At 38.6% G+C, this 17,083-nt stretch overlaps 1 non-coding gene across 1 annotated transcript; it reads left to right on the forward strand.

Annotated features, from left to right (window-relative positions):
* Positions 1 to 269: 269 nt before the first annotated feature.
* Positions 270 to 376, forward strand: LOC118492617. The gene has a single exon (XR_004894621.1). It is a non-coding gene; the product is annotated as a small nucleolar RNA R71 (small nucleolar RNA).
* Positions 377 to 17,083: the final 16,707 nt, after the last annotated feature.

Raw genomic sequence — 17,083 nt, forward strand, 5'->3', positions numbered from 1 at the left:
TCATTTCTATTTTTTTTATTTTTGAAGAAAGGGCCTCAATTTGGGCTTGTAAAGAAGTGCTTTCATCGACCTTATGGGCGCCCGGGGCAATAGATTTATTGCCTCGGGGGGTGTGCCATTGAAAATTGGTTTGAGCAATTTCCTCAATTTGGTTATATATTTCATGCGGGCGTCGATTACCTAAAAGTCCCCCGGAGCTAGAATCAAGTGTTTGCCTTGTGTGTGGCAACAGTCCATTATAGAAAGTGGATACTTGTTGCCATATCGCAAGGCCATGATGTGGACACTTGCGTAATATTTCCTTGAACCTTTCCCAAGTTTCATATAAGGATTCCCCGTCCTCTTGTGAATATGTATTAATTTCAGTCATTAACTTAGCCGTTTTAGCGGGAGGGAAATACTTATATAGAATTTTTTGGGCTAGTTCATCCCAGGTGTTTACCGATCCAGCTGGGAGGGCGTTGAGCCAAGCTTTCGCTCGGTCTTTTAGTGAGAAAGGAAACATTCGGAGGCGGATGGCGTCATTTGATGCTCCATTGATCCGGAAGGTATCACATATTTCGAAGAAATTAGTAATATGTAGATGGGGATCCTCGTCCGCAAGCCCATGGAAGGTTGCGGAGTTTTGGAGCATTTGTATCAAATGCGGCCGAAGTTCGAAGTTATTAGCTTCAACATTCGGAGCATTGATAGCAGCGCCTAGGTTACCTACGGTGGGTGGTAGATAATCCATGAGGGTACGTTGGTCCGCCATTGGAGGTGGATCACCCGAAACTTTCTCTTGGTTTTTAGCTTTTAATCTTTTTCTGAGAAAGCGTTCGGGTTCTTCTAGAGGTTCTTTTATGTCCTTATTAGAATTGGAGCTCATACACTATGTAGGATTGGCGTCTGGTTCCAAGTCCTGCAATAAAAACAGAAAAGAATGCTGGTCAGAAGGTTCACCACGGCCCCGTGTTCAGCGAACACGGCCCGTGGTCGGAGTTACAGTGATTGTTTTCCAGATCCCAGTTACTGGAAGTTGGACACGACCCCGTGTTGCACCGACACGGCCCCGTGGTCAGCTTTCTGTAACTTGGAAAACTAAGAACTGTCAGTAACGATGCTGGGCACGACCCGTGTCCGACCAGGCACGGCCCGTGCTGAGCTCTGCAGAAGCTGAAAAATTATGAAAAATCCTAAAAATTTAAAAGAAAAATAAAAATATGATTAGGCCGTTGATTCCTAACTTTCTTAAAATCCTTGTGTCCCCGGCAGCGGCGCCAAAAACTTGATGCGTGTGAAGTGTGTATTATTTTTGATGTATATTTTAAGCCCTTTTACACTTTTAGCCAAGTTTTAAATTTATAAAACACGATATTTACTAACACTAAACACACATATGGGCAAGTGCACCCATCGTGGACGTAGTATAGTGTTGGTAAGATACCGAGGTCGTCCAAGGACACAAGAGCTTTTAGTACCGGTTTATCCTCAACGTCTAATCAAATAAAAAAGTTAGGAAAAAGGTTTTTAAACTAGAAAGATAAAAACTAACTAAATGCTGAAAAATAAAAATAAAATAAAAACAGATAGACAAGATGAATCACTTGGATCCGACTCGTGTATTAGTATAACCTTTGATTATTTTCGCACTTTTGCACTTGTTTAAGAGATTATCTTAGTTATTGTAGTAGGCCCCTCTTTTGAAGGCGACGTTACCCTCAACCCAGTAGTTTGAGTCAGCAAGGATACAATCCTAAAGGGTTGGATTATTGGAAGATAATAAATTAAGTTATTAATGCAAATTGTGGTAGGCCCCGCTTTTGGCGGTGACGTTACCCTCAGCTAAGTAGTCTGAGTCAGCAGGGATACAGTCCTAAATAGCCGGGTTATAGTATTAATAGTAGTTAACTTATGAGGGGGTCAAAGAGTTTGGATCCCCGCCATCCAATACCTATGGGCATTGAAGGAGATCCTACTAAAATTGACCCAAGTCCCTTGCAGGACCTCTAAACGCTGAACAAGGGCAAGACCCTTACCAAACCGTTCCCTTAACCCCCGACCAGGTAGCCAACATACCTCCATATAGACCGTGGAGATATGAATGGTGAAAATCTTTTATTTTATATAGACAGTAAAATAATGCCAAGACACCACGGACAAACGATAAGGAAAGATCACCTTCAACATAAACAACTAGTTATTAAAGTCATTAATACAAAACCAAATAAAAAGTGCAAAAGATTAAAAATAAAAAGTATTATACTAAACACTTGTCTTCACCAAGTGATGTAAGAGACTTAGGCAAACATGGCCTTGATTGTGAAGAACTCTTACGATCAATCTTGGATCCCGAGACGACTCACACACTCTACGATGGACAATGGATGATGGTGGTGGATGATGGTGTTATGGTGGTGGTGGGTGTTGGATGAAGTGTGAGAGAGGTGGTGTGCCAAGGGATGAGTTGGAATGAAACCAAGCACTCCTATTTATAGGCTGAACAGAAGGCTGGGCACGGCCCCGTGTCCGCTGGACACGCCCCCGTGCCCGTCTGACACTCTCTCTCTTCATTAATTGTAATTCGCAATTACAATTAATGCGCCTGCTGTACTTTCGCCACGCCCCCGTGCTCACTGGACACGGCCCCGTGGTGGGCAATAGAAGCTTCTACAAGTTTGTCTTTTCTGCTGCTTCTTGGGCACGGCCCCGTGCTGGCTGAGCACGGGGCGTGTTCAGTCTTCTGTTTTCTCTTCTTTGCTTGGGAGGATGCCGTTGAGGGTTCGGGCAGTCTACTTTTATTCCTTTTCTTGTATTTATGTTAGAATTAGCTGTCTTTTTGCTTCTTTTGTGAATTTGAGCTCATTTCATCCTGAAAACACAAAAGGAAGACAAAAACACTCTTTTTCCAACATTAGCACTTAAAAAGGGTTAGTTTTATGCCTCATTTGATGTAATTTATATGTTGCATTTTACACACATCAGTTGTCAGCCATAATTGATTTTGTATGTGTTGTTGTTTGTCCACATTATAAAATCGGTCCAATCACAAAGTATAAACTAAAGTGACTGTGAGTTGGTTACATGATGTTGTCGGACCAATGATAGTTGTTGTGTTTTAAAGCGGCCCAATCACAAAAGTTCAACATCAGTTGTCGATTTTGTGGATGTCTGATTGTTTGCATTATTTTTGTTGAACATTTAAGAGATAAACGGCCCAATCATAGTCAATTATAACAATTTGTTGTCGGATTTATGGTTTAAACGACCCAATCATTTTACAAGATTAGTTTGATCCAATCATGTTGTTGGGTTAGTGGGTGCGGCCCTATCAAATTCAATCATATATATGCACCGACCTACTACAGACATATTAGCAGCCCAATGATAATAATAGTGTTATAAGTTTGTCGGCACAATTCTGTTCATGTATCTCGGCCCAACGTTTACAACATTATAGTGTTGCGGCCCAATTACATTTTTGTTGCACAATTAAAAGGAACCGGTTTACATTGACTTGGTACGGGTCGTGTGGTGTTATAAAGGTCATTGGAAAAGGTCCAAGTCTCACGGTTTGATCATTCAAAGGTCCAGTTCGTTTGAATCTTGTCAGTTCGGTTGGAGTAAGGTCAGATTGTTTGAATATTGATCCGGGTCATAGCACTTCGTACGGTTTGACAACTTAAATCTCAGTTCGCATCAAGTTCAGTCTGCACAGTGTGTCAACTTTCAGTCCGCACAGTCTGTCAACTTTCAGTCCGCACGGAAAATTCACCATTTCGAGTATTATTTTGATTCAGTTGTTTGATAAGTGTTTAAACTGATAAGTGTTTGTTTGTTTGTTGATTCAAGGTAATTCGAGATATTCAAGGTAATTCAAGAAGTTCGCATTATGGCTGAAGAATTCTACAACGTGTTCACATCCGAATCGTCCGAGATTGCAAATGTTACACCAAAAACTATCACGAAGGCGATCAACGAAAACATCAAGCATGATAACTTTTATGGAACTCATTCAAAGCCACCAACTCTGGAAAGCATTGAAGATTATACCTGGTGGAAAGAACGTTTCATCAACTGGGCGAAAGCGTATGCGCATGAAAGCTGGTTTTGTCTAGAGTTTGGATATGAACGGCCAAAAGATGACAAAGGCGAAGTTTTACCATTCAAGAGATTTACAAGAGAAGATAAATCTGAGTTTGCTGCCGAACAAAGAATGATTGCGTTGATCCAGTCAGCAATTAGGAATGATATATTTGCATTACTTACACATGATGGGTCATCAAAATCAGTTTGGGAAGCTTTACGAGTTAAAGTTGAGGGGGGAAAACAGATTAGAAAAAATAAAATTGCGTTACTTAAAAAAGAATTTGATCTGTTTGACAATATAAAAGGAGAGACAGTGAGACAAATGATAGAGAGATTCTGTCACCTCAAAATCGAACTTGAACGTTTTAAAATTGACAAAACAAGAGAGGAACTTATTGATAAAGTCATTGAAGCGTTACCACGAGCAGATCAGTGGCAAACATTTGTTTTTATCTTAAAAAATGATGCTTTATATGATGAAATTTCTCTTGATTCTTTGTTTGAAAAGATTGAAAGTCATGATCTGGAGTTACAAAAGCAAAGCAAGATGACTGGTTCTTCACATCAACAGAATGTGGGCTTGCATTACAAAGGCAGTGTACCTTCTGATAAAGGCGTTGGTTCACCAAAAATAGCATTTAATGGTGAGAAGATGATAGAACCACAAACAACGTCGACAAGTCATCATTCTGGATATCATTCATCTGCAAAGTCAAGTTCTGATGAAACTGAAGAGATTCTGTGCAACATTGCTCTTAAATTGAAGAATTCTCCTGCAATGAGCATCAATGCAGCAAAGCAGCAAATGAGTTTCCTTGCATCTGTTCTGGAGTCATATGAAGGTCTTGTAGCTGGCAAAATTGGAAATTCCGAATTGACCAAAGAAGACTACGACCAGATTGATCCGGAAGAGATGGAGCTCATTGACATCCGTTGGTGTTTAGCTAGTTGTATTCGCCGAGCTCAGAGGTATATGGAGATTACCGGGAAACAATCGCTTGGAGGTGCTTCAACAAAACTTGGATTTGACAAATCCAAAGTGACCTGCTTCAGATGCAAGCAAAAGGGCCATTTCAAAAGAGAATGTAGAAACTCTGAAGTTGCTGAAGGAAATGAACGTCCTTTCAACGATGATTATTATCGAAAGGCGATCTACCATCGAAGCAGAGAAGAGCCACAGTTGATTGAAGATAAACCTAAAGAAAAATCAAGAGCTTGTGCTGTAATTTACGAGGATGTTCTTCTAGATGAAGATCGTCCTGTAACAGCTCATGGAAGAAAAGCATCAAAGTCCCAGCATTATGTTTTTGTTGCTGAAGTTCAAGATGAAAACAAAGACAAAGACACTGCTGAAATCCATGAAGAAAAAGTTGAGATCAAAGAGAGAACTCGAGAAAAGATCTTGAGTGAAAAGACTTACAGAGAAAGAGAGAGAAAGACAAGATGCTACGAGATTGACTGCGGCAATATCTAAGGGGGAGTCTGTTAGTGCATTTATGTCTATAGCCTTCGTCAATTCGAGCCATAGCGAGAAACAGAAGAAAACGAGTCGTTATATTAGTGATAGCTAGTCAAATAGGCAAGGTGGCATAATTGTAATAATGAGAAATCTCATTAAAAGTCAAGGCCTATAAATAGGGAGGTTATGTTTAGTTTAAAAAACTTTTGCCATTTGAAGCTTTGGAGCTTAGAGGTTAGAGAGAGAATCTAGAGAGAGAAAGTGTTGTCATTGTGATTCAAGGTGCTTGTTCTTGTTAGATTTCTAATAGAATCACGTTTATATTACATCACGTGTGTTAGGTCGCGTTCGTGTACGGATTCCGAATGTTATACGTTCGTTTCGCAATCGTTTCGGAGTCAAAACCGGTCCTACAAGATTGGATGACATGCAGGAAGAGTATGAAAGTGCTGTCAGCAACAGAAGATGGGATAAGAAGAGAGAATGTTACTACAACAGAGAAGGTGAACCGGTTGTTCCAAAGAAAGACATAATCTTTGATGATGTTCTTCTCGTTGTCCCGTTGAGAGACGAATACTATAGACATGTGATGAAAGATGAAACATATGCTAAGAGGCTTGAGAAAGAGATCAGATATGCTATGTTATCATGTCTAAGAAAAAGGGATGAAGAGAGAATGAAGAAGAGTGTTGAAGAGATGGTGAACAATCTGAAGAAGGTTGCTGAAGAGGTTGAAACAGAAGCTGTTAAAGTTGAAGTTGTTAAAGAAGCTGTTACTGAAGAACAACAGTTTGAAGAAGAGGTGAAGAAAGAAGAAAAGAATGAGAATGAGAAAGATGCTGGTGAGGAAGTCAGTACTGAAGAAAAGCAAGATGATGATGAGATGAAGCAGACAGAAGCTGCTGAAAACACCAAGGTGCCAATCACTGAGGTAAATTCTGATTTTGAAAACTTTAAAATGATTGAACAATGCAAGAAATGCATGGAACCGTGCAGAGCTTGTACTGAAAAAGATGAGCAATTCAAAACAAGAGATCTTGAATTCACAAAAATTGAAAACATTTTCAAAGAAAAATGCAAAGAAATGTTAGAAAAAGAAAAAGGTTTTAAAGAAAATGATGAAAAACTTTCCAAAAAATGTAAAAAGATAGAAAAAGAAAATGAATTTTTGAAAGAAAATATTTCTAAAATGACAGAAGAGTGTTCTCAAAAAGAAATTGCTTGTCAAGAAATGAAAAAGGAATATGACTCTATGAAATTAGCATATCATATTACAAAAGAGTCATATGAGAAAGTGAAAGATGAAATGAAATATGCTCAATCTAGAATGAATTATCTTTCTGAAACAACCAAAGAGCTTAAACGAATGTATGCTACAAAACAAGATGTTGTTAATTCCTATATTGAGGATGTTGCTAAGTTAAAGCGACAGATTGCTGATTTAGAACAGGATAACAACAAGTTAAAAAGTTACCACGTGTCGTCATATGTGCTTGAACGAATTTTCAATATAAACCGGGAGATGGTGAGTCTGAGCAAAACAAGAAAGGCATTCGCTCAGAGTTTCATCAAGTTCCACCACCGGAAAAGTTTGCATTTTATGATGAGGAAAAGGTCGAAAAAGCTTTCAACATGGTAGACCAATTTCCAGACAACATTGACATAACCTATTCCAAATCTGATGATTCTCATGATTCAGAGGTGGTAGGTAAAGTCGTTGAAAGTGTGTTGAAAGAAGAGTCGGTTGATAAAGGTAAATCTGAATCACATGATGAAAATGAAGGAAATCTTCATGATGGATATCTGAAGAACATCAAATCCGAGAAAAATTTGAATGATGATTCAAAGGGATTGGTTTATACCATGACTGGATCAGACAAATTGTTCTTAGATGTTGTATTCCCGATTCAGAATGTGATTTCAGAAAAGGTTGATAAAGTTTTCAAAATGGTTGAGATTGAGAAGTCTGAGATTTCAAAGTTTGTTGGTAAGAGTCATAAAGTTTCGTATAACAAACCTGGTTTTAAGAAGAAAAATATGAAGGCTAGGTTGGGTTATAAGAAGAAACAGAATCGGAACAAAAATGAGACGCCGAATTATCAGGCAAAAATGAGTTTTGTTCAAGGAAACAGTTTAGTTGAAGAGAAAGAACTTAAAATTGGATGACAGTCTCATGACGAGTTTTATGCTCAAAAGAGAAAGCCACAACCACAGGTTAAAGATGTGTTCATGAGAACATGTTTCAAATGTGATCAAAAAGGACATATTGCTCGCAAGTGTCCAAATCTAAAATCTGTGGATGTTGATCAAAAGAAGATTGATGCTGAGAAACAAAAATCTGAGAATGTGTAACACCTCGAAAATTCCTGTCCATTAGAATAAAGACACGTGTCATGAGAAACAGACGTGTCAGAAAAAACCGGATTAAATGAAAGATGTTTGGTAGGATTTTAGGGCGTTATGTTATTTAAAATACCTCTGAACGACCCAAGGGCGACATGTTATTAAATCACCTCTGAGCGACCCGAATTTTTATAAATCCCAAGATCCTTAAATCATTTGATAATCATCTTATATAATAACCGGTTGCTTCCAAATAAATAAAGTTCCATCTTTATTACGGACTTCGGATTAATAGGCTTGTTACTACTGAGAATACTAAATAAAGTCCTTGTAAATAGGAATCAGAAATGGTTATTTAGTTTGTTCATACCTTAAGAGGATCTAAAGACTTGAAACTTTGAAATTTCCGTCAATTTAATCCTTTGCAAGAGGCCAAAATTATAAGAGCATGGTAGGCATGCAATGGCTGAGCAAAATGGCCCCACATCTGGAAAAGTTAACATGAAGTTCGGAATTCACGAGGTTGCATGGTCAAGACTTGAAGATTCTAAAAATTTTTGTCCTCTGCCCATCGGATACAGACCGCAAGGCCCTAGGCTTACGGTCCGTAAGGAGGGTACCTGGGCACTTTCAGCAAGGGTCGGTTACGGACCGTAGCCATTTCAGCATACGATCCGCAAGAGATTCTTACGGACCGCAAGGCCTTAAGCTTACGGTCCGTAAGGCAGTCGCTGGCAGCAGAAAATGGACAGCTGCCTGTCCAGCCCGTTACACCGACTTAAAACGATGGTTTTTGAAATCAGGGGCTTGCTAGGCAGTATTTAGCCCTCTAGGGACACCTGGGGTGATCCCCCAACCTTTGTAGAGTTGCTTGTCATAATCTTGGACCATTTAGTTCACTATATAAGAGCTTGAGGTGGTGACCATTTCATTTGCTCATTTGGGGACTTTGGTTCAAGACTCTCTGAAGCTTCCTGGACAACAACCAACTTTCTTTAAGTCTCTAATCCTATTTAGGATCCTTGTAAGTGACCTTAACCTCCCTTAATCCATTCTAGCTTAGTTAATTAGCTAAAAGTCAAACCGTCGTAATTAAGGTTTGACTTCGTGATTAATTAAAATGTACTCTGTCAAATCACGAATTTAAGATACCTTTAAGTAGGTAATTATGTGGGTAACAAACCCTTAAAAGGGTATTTCCAGATTCCTACTTTAAGCATGTCAATTGTCGAGTCAAAGCTAACTATAAAAAGTCAACAGAACGCTTAAATTCAAATTAACTTATAATTAGCAATGTAGGATGCATGCAACCTGTTTTATCAATAATATAACGTGGTAAATAATGTAAGAACATGTTCCAACATGTTCAACTCGACAATTTTCTGTTTAAACCCGGGTTGGAACCGAAAGTCGCATAGTTTGACTTTCGCTTTGACTTTCAGTTCTGACCCGTTTTAGTCTAGATTAAGATTGCCTTAGAGCTTCTTTTGGACCTAATAACATGTTAGTATATCCTCCTGTGATTATACAACATGGTTCATTAGATATCTTGATCGTATGCATGTTCCCGTTAAATGCCCATATGTTGACCCTTATGCCCAAATGTCCATAAATCATGATTTTTGAAAATATAAAAGGATAGACATCTTAGTTACTAAATTATAGACTTGTCCCCAAAATTTGACATCAGTTTGAGGTCTAGATTAAGAGTTATGCTCATTAGCGTAATTAGAAGCTTTCTTAGTAAATAGTTAGCGTAATTAGCATGTAACCTACCTAGACCCAAATTTTATATCAAAACCTTATACCCACTGTTATATAATAATATTTTGGGAATTTTAAAGATTTTTATTTATTTTTAAACTGAGCATAACATAAGGTTTTAAGCTTAATTCGGCTTATGCCGGTTTTGCCCTTTTAGACCATAAAATGAGTTTTACAAAACCTTTTGACCCCAAACCTTTTTCTACTGACTTGTTATGTTAAATATATTATTTTGAGCCTTCTGGAATTATAAAAATATCAGCTTTTCTTTTAAAACCCGGAAATGGCTCCGAATCGCCTTTTTAGGCATTTTTACGACATAGTATATGTTAAAACTAGTTTATATACATAAGGTTTAATACCTACTGATATAATTAGTAAAATTTTATATCATAACAGTAAACTAAGGTTGAGAACTCAGGTTTCCATTTTGACCTTTTAAGTTTATGTGAAATTACCAAAATGCCCTTATGAGGCGTAAAGTGAGTTGAAAATCATTTGGGGCATAATAGGACATATCTTACTGATATTACAACATATTTGGTGCATATAATCTCAGGAAACTTGTATATGACTTATATGGTTGCCCGTTACGCACTTTCGCGTTCGGATCGGCTTATGTAACTAGTTCACGCACATTAGCCGAAACGGGCCAAACCGTATCATCTTAGTCTCTAAATTCAGAATGTATTTAGTTTACCCATAATATACAAGTCTCCAAACTTGTCGGGTCTAAGTCACATTCCTTTTCGGTTTTCGCTTTCCTCGCGATTAAACCATGTTTATCCTTCGAAACTAACCGGTCTAAGCTTAGGCTATGTTAAAAGACCCGTTAGGATTCTAATAGGTTATTATAAACCTTCGTTCCAGAATAGGAGCCCAGTAAAAGACACTTGCATTTTGCTTTTGTGGTTTATACTTGCTCAGGTAAATACTTTTAACTTATTTTCCGTTATACGGGCTTGGGGGTACGGTATATAAAATACCGCTTGGTCGGGCAATTGACCCTAACTCATTAGTAGTTGGGTATTATCAATGTGACCCGTTTGAAAACTGGTTTTGTTTGTTTTACGCCTTTGGGAGCTTAATGACCATGTCCCGGATATCCTTGGCATCATTTTAAGAAATGGCCACGACCTTGACATCCGGGTGTAGGCGTACACCCGGTAATGTGTCCATATTTATTAAGGTATAATCGTTGGCTTCCCTCCGCGGACTTATACTGAGTGGTGTGTCAATTAACCTTAAACCCGACACGACCCGGGCGACTAAACGCATAACGAACATGTAATTCTTTTACAAGTTTAACTTTGATTAATTATTCCCAAGTTATAAAATGTTTTGTTGTGACACCTGTGTCACTTCAACCATCAAACAAATGCCAAACCAAGGAAATATTGTATTTCATACTTGGGATTTGTATAAATATGTGTATGCTTTGCACATATCAATTCTTGTTCAATTTCATACTCTACAACGCTTTCTGGAGAATTATACGCAAACTGGTGCATAAACGTACTCAGTTTAATGCGACAAATACTCCGGGAGACCATCATACACTTAACATACCTTAAATAACCTTTACATAACTTAGAAATAAGTTTTGAAGGCTTTGGTATGGCAAAAACAAGTTAATTCGCTTACAGGGACTAAACTTGACAAACTGCGAAAGTATGCCAATTTGAACTGTAACGAACATTCCGGAACATTTTCATAAGTTAAACATACCCTAAATATCCTCTACATAGCTTAGAAATAGGCTTTGAGGTGTTTGGTATGCTAAAACAAACTTTTGGATCATTCAGGGACTAAAAGTGTCAAAAAGTGCATAAGTTTGCACTTTCGCGCATAACTCATGTTCTGAATACATCCGGACATCCAAAAAATTTATGTAAGCATCCTAATATTATGCCCTAGTGCTTGGCATGAGAAAAATCCATTCGTCGCGTCATTTGGATCATCTTTCACGCTTATGCGCATTCCGTCGTAATTAAGCGAACATCGCGATCGTACGGCCAAACGAACCGACATCCGGAATATTTTTGAGCATATTTCAAGTCCCCTACACTTTAACTTCATCTTAGAGCCTTGAAATGAGGTTAACGGGGCTTAAACGTGCCAAAAATGGGCCAAAATACGTGTTTCTGAAGTGCAGGGACCAAAATTGAAAATTCTGGTCTGGGAACCTTAGGCGGGGCGCGTAAGGATTTGCCAAATCCTTAGGCGGGCCGCGTGAACATGTCTGACAGAAAGATTTTGCATTTAATGCAGAATCTGGCCTTTCGTTCGATCAAGGGGCGATGCCTTTTCACCCAATGAAGAGCCAAGGGTCAAGTTCACTGAACTTATCCACTGGACACATGTACGCACGAGATCAAGGCACGATATTCGATAAAACGATCCTAACGGTTCCACTTTTCCTATAAATACCCCCCCCCTTTAGTGTAAAAATCACAAAATCAGATCTTAAAGCTCTAAGTTGAAACCATTGTTTCATACCTGAGCTATTTGGTCTTGATTAGCACTCGGGGACCCTCCGTAAGTCTTCTTTCGTTCTTTTATTCGCTTTTCGAGTCCGAAAGTCAACGTTTTGTTGACTTTCTGCATTGACCAGCTTTTGGTCAATGTGAAGTTCATGGAACTTCATAACGTGAGCGTGATCACGATGGTTATGGTCCATAGTGACCATACCTACTGATTACCACGTTATCTAGGCTCAGTGACGAGTCGTAGTTTCGGCCAAAATGCGCATTCTTGCGTATTTTGTAACCAAACTACTCGTGGGCATCAAAGCCGTTTGTTTTGATGCCAAACCTGTTTCTAAACTTAGTTAAGCATGTTCTAACATGCTTAGCTCGTCACTTTTAGTTTAGTGCTTATATAGGGTCGTAAGGTAAGCGATTTAAACCATCGCTTATACTTTCGAACCCGACCCATTTGGTCGGTCATTAGGACCCGACCAAACACATTAGGTGACCATAGCTATAACCTTCCGAGGTTATACCGTGTGGTCGCAATGTTAGGCGTTCCGAACGCGTTCTACGCGAACGACGCGTTAGGGTAGCATAAGCTACCTAAACGGGTCGTGATGGACCGTAAGCACTTAGATTAGGTTTCATTTTAGTATGTAGGCTTTGCTAAGCCATATTACACGAGTCTCCATACTCGTTTGGTTTACGAACCCGCGTACTGTCCGATCCTTCCGATTTGGTCCGGTATATTAACATAAGCTACCTATTAGGTGCCGTTGATATTCCGTGATCTTTAGCATTATCCGGTTATTATACAAGGAATCCGAAGCAATCTCAGGTGAGTACATAGTTCCCCTCTTTTACTGTTTTCTGAACTGTTTTGGGGTGAAACATGTGTACCTATCTGTTATTTTCATGATTTCAAAGTATAATTGATTATACATGTTAGTAATTATCTTTTGACAAACTAAATGACTATCTATGATTTAAACACTGATTTCTCAAGGACTACAAAAGTAATTGTTGGAATAGTACTTATTTTGTTCACCAGACCGATTGGTAGTATGATATAGCGCTATAGGACTAGACACCCCATTCCTGTTGTCATGGAATGTCTGAAACCAATTCGTTTCTCCATCCAAATAGGGATTTCCTTTGTGGTATCCCTATAGTCTCAAAGGTGTAGTTTGATGCACCAGGTCTGAATGAATTCTTAAATCGCACCTTTAAGGTATATTTTGATATACTCCCAAAAAGTATAGTTTGATATACTCTCATGTGTGGTATTGTACAGAACCAACATATATTTTGTAATCATCCAAAGCATATTGTGATATGTTACTTACAAAACTAAAACATAGTTTAATATGTTATTTATCACATCCAAAGCATATTCGGATATGTTACTTGCAAAACTAAAACATAGTTTAAATGTGTTATTTATAAATCCAAGGTATACTTGTAATATACTACTGAAAACTATTATTTTGAACAACCAAAGTATATTTAATATACTATCTATCAAACGATTTGGTTTTGGTTAGTGTTTGGATAACGGAACGAGTGTAATGTGATGAAAACATGGTAGATACGCCGCTGGTACTTCTTATATATAAGTGTTTTCATTGCATTACATACCGTGGCGTTATTTAGTACACTTGGGTTAACAATACTGGAACTGAAATATATTTTAATATATTACTTATTCAACTTTCTTAAAACCAAGGTATATTTTATATATACCATAAACGTTTTATTAAAACATTGTTTTTCAAACAACTTAACTTATATAAACTCATTTTACATGGTTATTCAGTTAACCATACATTATTCTCTTATTTATACATATCATCTGATCCTATCATTTTTCAAATGATTTACAAGACAAAGCAAATTTACAAAGTTCATGACTAAACATTTTCTCAAACATAAGTCATGAACTCCGTTTCCACAAAACCTATGTATCTCACAGGCATTTTTATGCTGACGTACCTATTTTTACACATGTTTCAGGTGCTGTCTTGAGATGATTGTTGATACATGCTACATTTAGGATGGACTCGTGCCTTAGCAACTTTAAAACTTGGAAGATCATAGTTGTACTTATGTGATTGTAATAGAACAACGAGTTCACTTAATCAATAAAACAATATTTAAATTTCCATGTGTTATGAAACAATGATTCTGTTACAACACTCCCCGACGTTTCCGCCACGTTTTGTATGTTCTACGTGGTCGGGGTGTGACAGAAAAGTTGGTATCAGAGCTCATGGTTATAGGGAATTAGGTTATTAGTAATGCTTTGACCTAGTCTATAACCTTCCTAGGACCCTAACGCGAGTTTACTTGCGTTTAGTCATAAAACAACACCGTCACCTATCCTTAGGCGACGACCGCAACAAGAACATAAATTTCAAAACCGCTTTGAAAACTAATCATCTGTTCTAGGATGATTGATTACTAGGTTTTGAACCCTCTGTTATAAGGTTTTGAACCCCTTTGAATTTTCAAAACTCTCGTCAAAGTTGGTCTAAATATTGTGAACACATGCAAACTGGAAGGGTGGGTGCCTGTACCCTGAGTTTTCTGTCTAAGGCTAGAGTGTTCGTACAAATCCACATAATCGGACCAGTCACTCTTACCTGGGAACTCTTGGGGTGAGTGTCCACTTATAGGCGAGCATGTCTTCGCGATACATTATTTTGACCTATTTGCTTTGATTAATCACCAGGTCGTTTGTTGCTTTGTAGTAACAGACAGACGGCCACTATCCTTGCTTTCATCAGATTTGTTTCATCTCATTCTTTTCGTCTAATTCCCTCACTCGTTTCCTCTCATGTTTCCCTCTTTTAGAATGCCTCCTCGACGCGACAATCAGATGGCGAATGCCGAACTGGCGGAAATCATCGCGCAACAAATGGCTGCTGCCTTCCCAAATCTTTATGCTCAAATAACTCAAGCCATCAACAACAACAATGCTCCATGCAATTTCAAGATTTTTAACTCAGCTAAACCGCTCAAGTTCAATGGTTCTGAGGGAGCAACTGGTCTTCTTCAATGGTTCGAGAGCATTGAGAATACTTTCCGTCACGTTCAGTGTCCTGAAAATCGCAAGGTCGAGTTTTCTTCGAGTGTGTTTCAGAAGAGGGCTCTTACGTGGTGGAACGGGGTTATGAGAGACCGTGGTGCAGAGGTTGCATTAGCACAGACTTGGGCCGAGCTTAGGGCTCTTATGATGAAGGAGTTCTGTCCTCGTCATGAGCTTAGGGCTCTAGAAAGGGAATTTGATGATTTAAAGCAAGATAGTGGGGAACATCGAGCCTATACTGATCGCTATGAGGAATTGAGCTTGTTATGCCCTACTATGGTTACGCCTCTGGATAAGGCGATTGAGAAATACATTGATGGGCTTCCTGACGTAGTTCAGGACATCGTTACTGGCAGCAACCCTACTACTGTCAGACAAGCCATTGAATTGGCTGCCACTCTAACTGAATCCCAAATCAGGAAGCGCAAGCTGTTTCGGAAGGGCGACTTAAGACCATCTGACAAGACTGCTCATGTAGAACCAAAGGAAGAAAGTGCTGAGGTGTCCAAGAAGAAAAAGCGCAAAGCCTCTCAAAGCTACGCTGTAACTGCTCAAGACAAACAAGTTGCACCAAACCAGCCAACACAACCTCGTAAAAGACAAAACTATGTTGGTACCGCACCGTTGTGCAACAAATGCAACCGTCATCATCTAGAGCAAGAGCAGTGTCACAAATGTACCCACTGTGGGCGGTTGGGACATTTGATCAATGTTTGTCGTTATGCAAATCAAGCTGCTGCAAACCCTGCTGCTGTTCAAGCACGGTTCCCTCCAGGGTCATGTTATAACTGTGGTGACCTTACCCACTACAGGAACAGTTGCCCAAGGCTTGTTAACATACCTCCAGCGCGTGGATGAGTGTTCAACATCAATGAGGCAAACATGAACAATGATGCAGCAGTGAACAATTAGTGTTTTGTATTTCCTTAGTTGCTATCTTTTGACACTTCAAGACAATTCCGTTGTTACATAAATAAAGATTTGTTGTTTTTATTTCTGCAAAATTTATGCGTTTGTGTGAATGCTTGATGCAACTTTATGATGTCAACCCAAAGACAAACTACTCGTATGGTTCTGTCATATTATGATCACTTGTGATCTCCCCAAGAACCTTAAACTCTCGTTTCTTTTAAGAAACAAAGTCAAACACCTATTGAGAATCCCTCTATCTTTATAGATAGATCTTCATAAATCGTTAAAGTGCCAAATGAAATCCATAGGTTGGATTCCTAGTGTGCCTTAATATCCATACCTAAGGATAACAAAATAAAGAATCAAGTTAACTAAATTTGTGCTTATGTATTTTCTTACATGTTTTGTGGTTGTATGTGATCCATCCAAATCCTCATAGAATCTTTCATATCCTCATATGAGAGATTCATAATGGGATATCCAAAGATACTATCTTAAACCCTTAATGGATTTCAACAGTGTAGTTAAGTCCCTCGGGTTATAAAGTATTATTCTATAATTGGACCTCTTGAAAGGTCTGCTTAAACAGATTGATTTTGAAAATCTGATTAGAAATATCATGTGATGATATAAAAATGATCCCTTAAGCGGTCTATTTAAAGAGATCGTACGACGGTCTAGTTAAGAAGATCATGTGTTGATCTAGTTAAAAAGATCGTTCGTTGATCGAATTAAAAGGATCCTTTGGTGGTCTAGTCAAATCGCTTCATATTTATTCAAGTAATTTTTCCTACGGATTATGAAATGGACTGTACGGACTGTGCAAGGAATTACGTAATTATGGAGGCCTACATAATTATGGAATTCAGTGCACAGGAACCACAGGAAGTTTCATCATGTGTTAAGACCTAGTGATAAGAATAATGATACGGGAGAAGTCTCGGACCTCGACCAATGTCATTTATTCTCACACTCCCC

This window comes from Helianthus annuus, chromosome 5, assembly GCF_002127325.2.
Source record: "Helianthus annuus cultivar XRQ/B chromosome 5, HanXRQr2.0-SUNRISE, whole genome shotgun sequence".
Classification (NCBI taxonomy): Eukaryota; Viridiplantae; Streptophyta; class Magnoliopsida; order Asterales; family Asteraceae; genus Helianthus; species Helianthus annuus.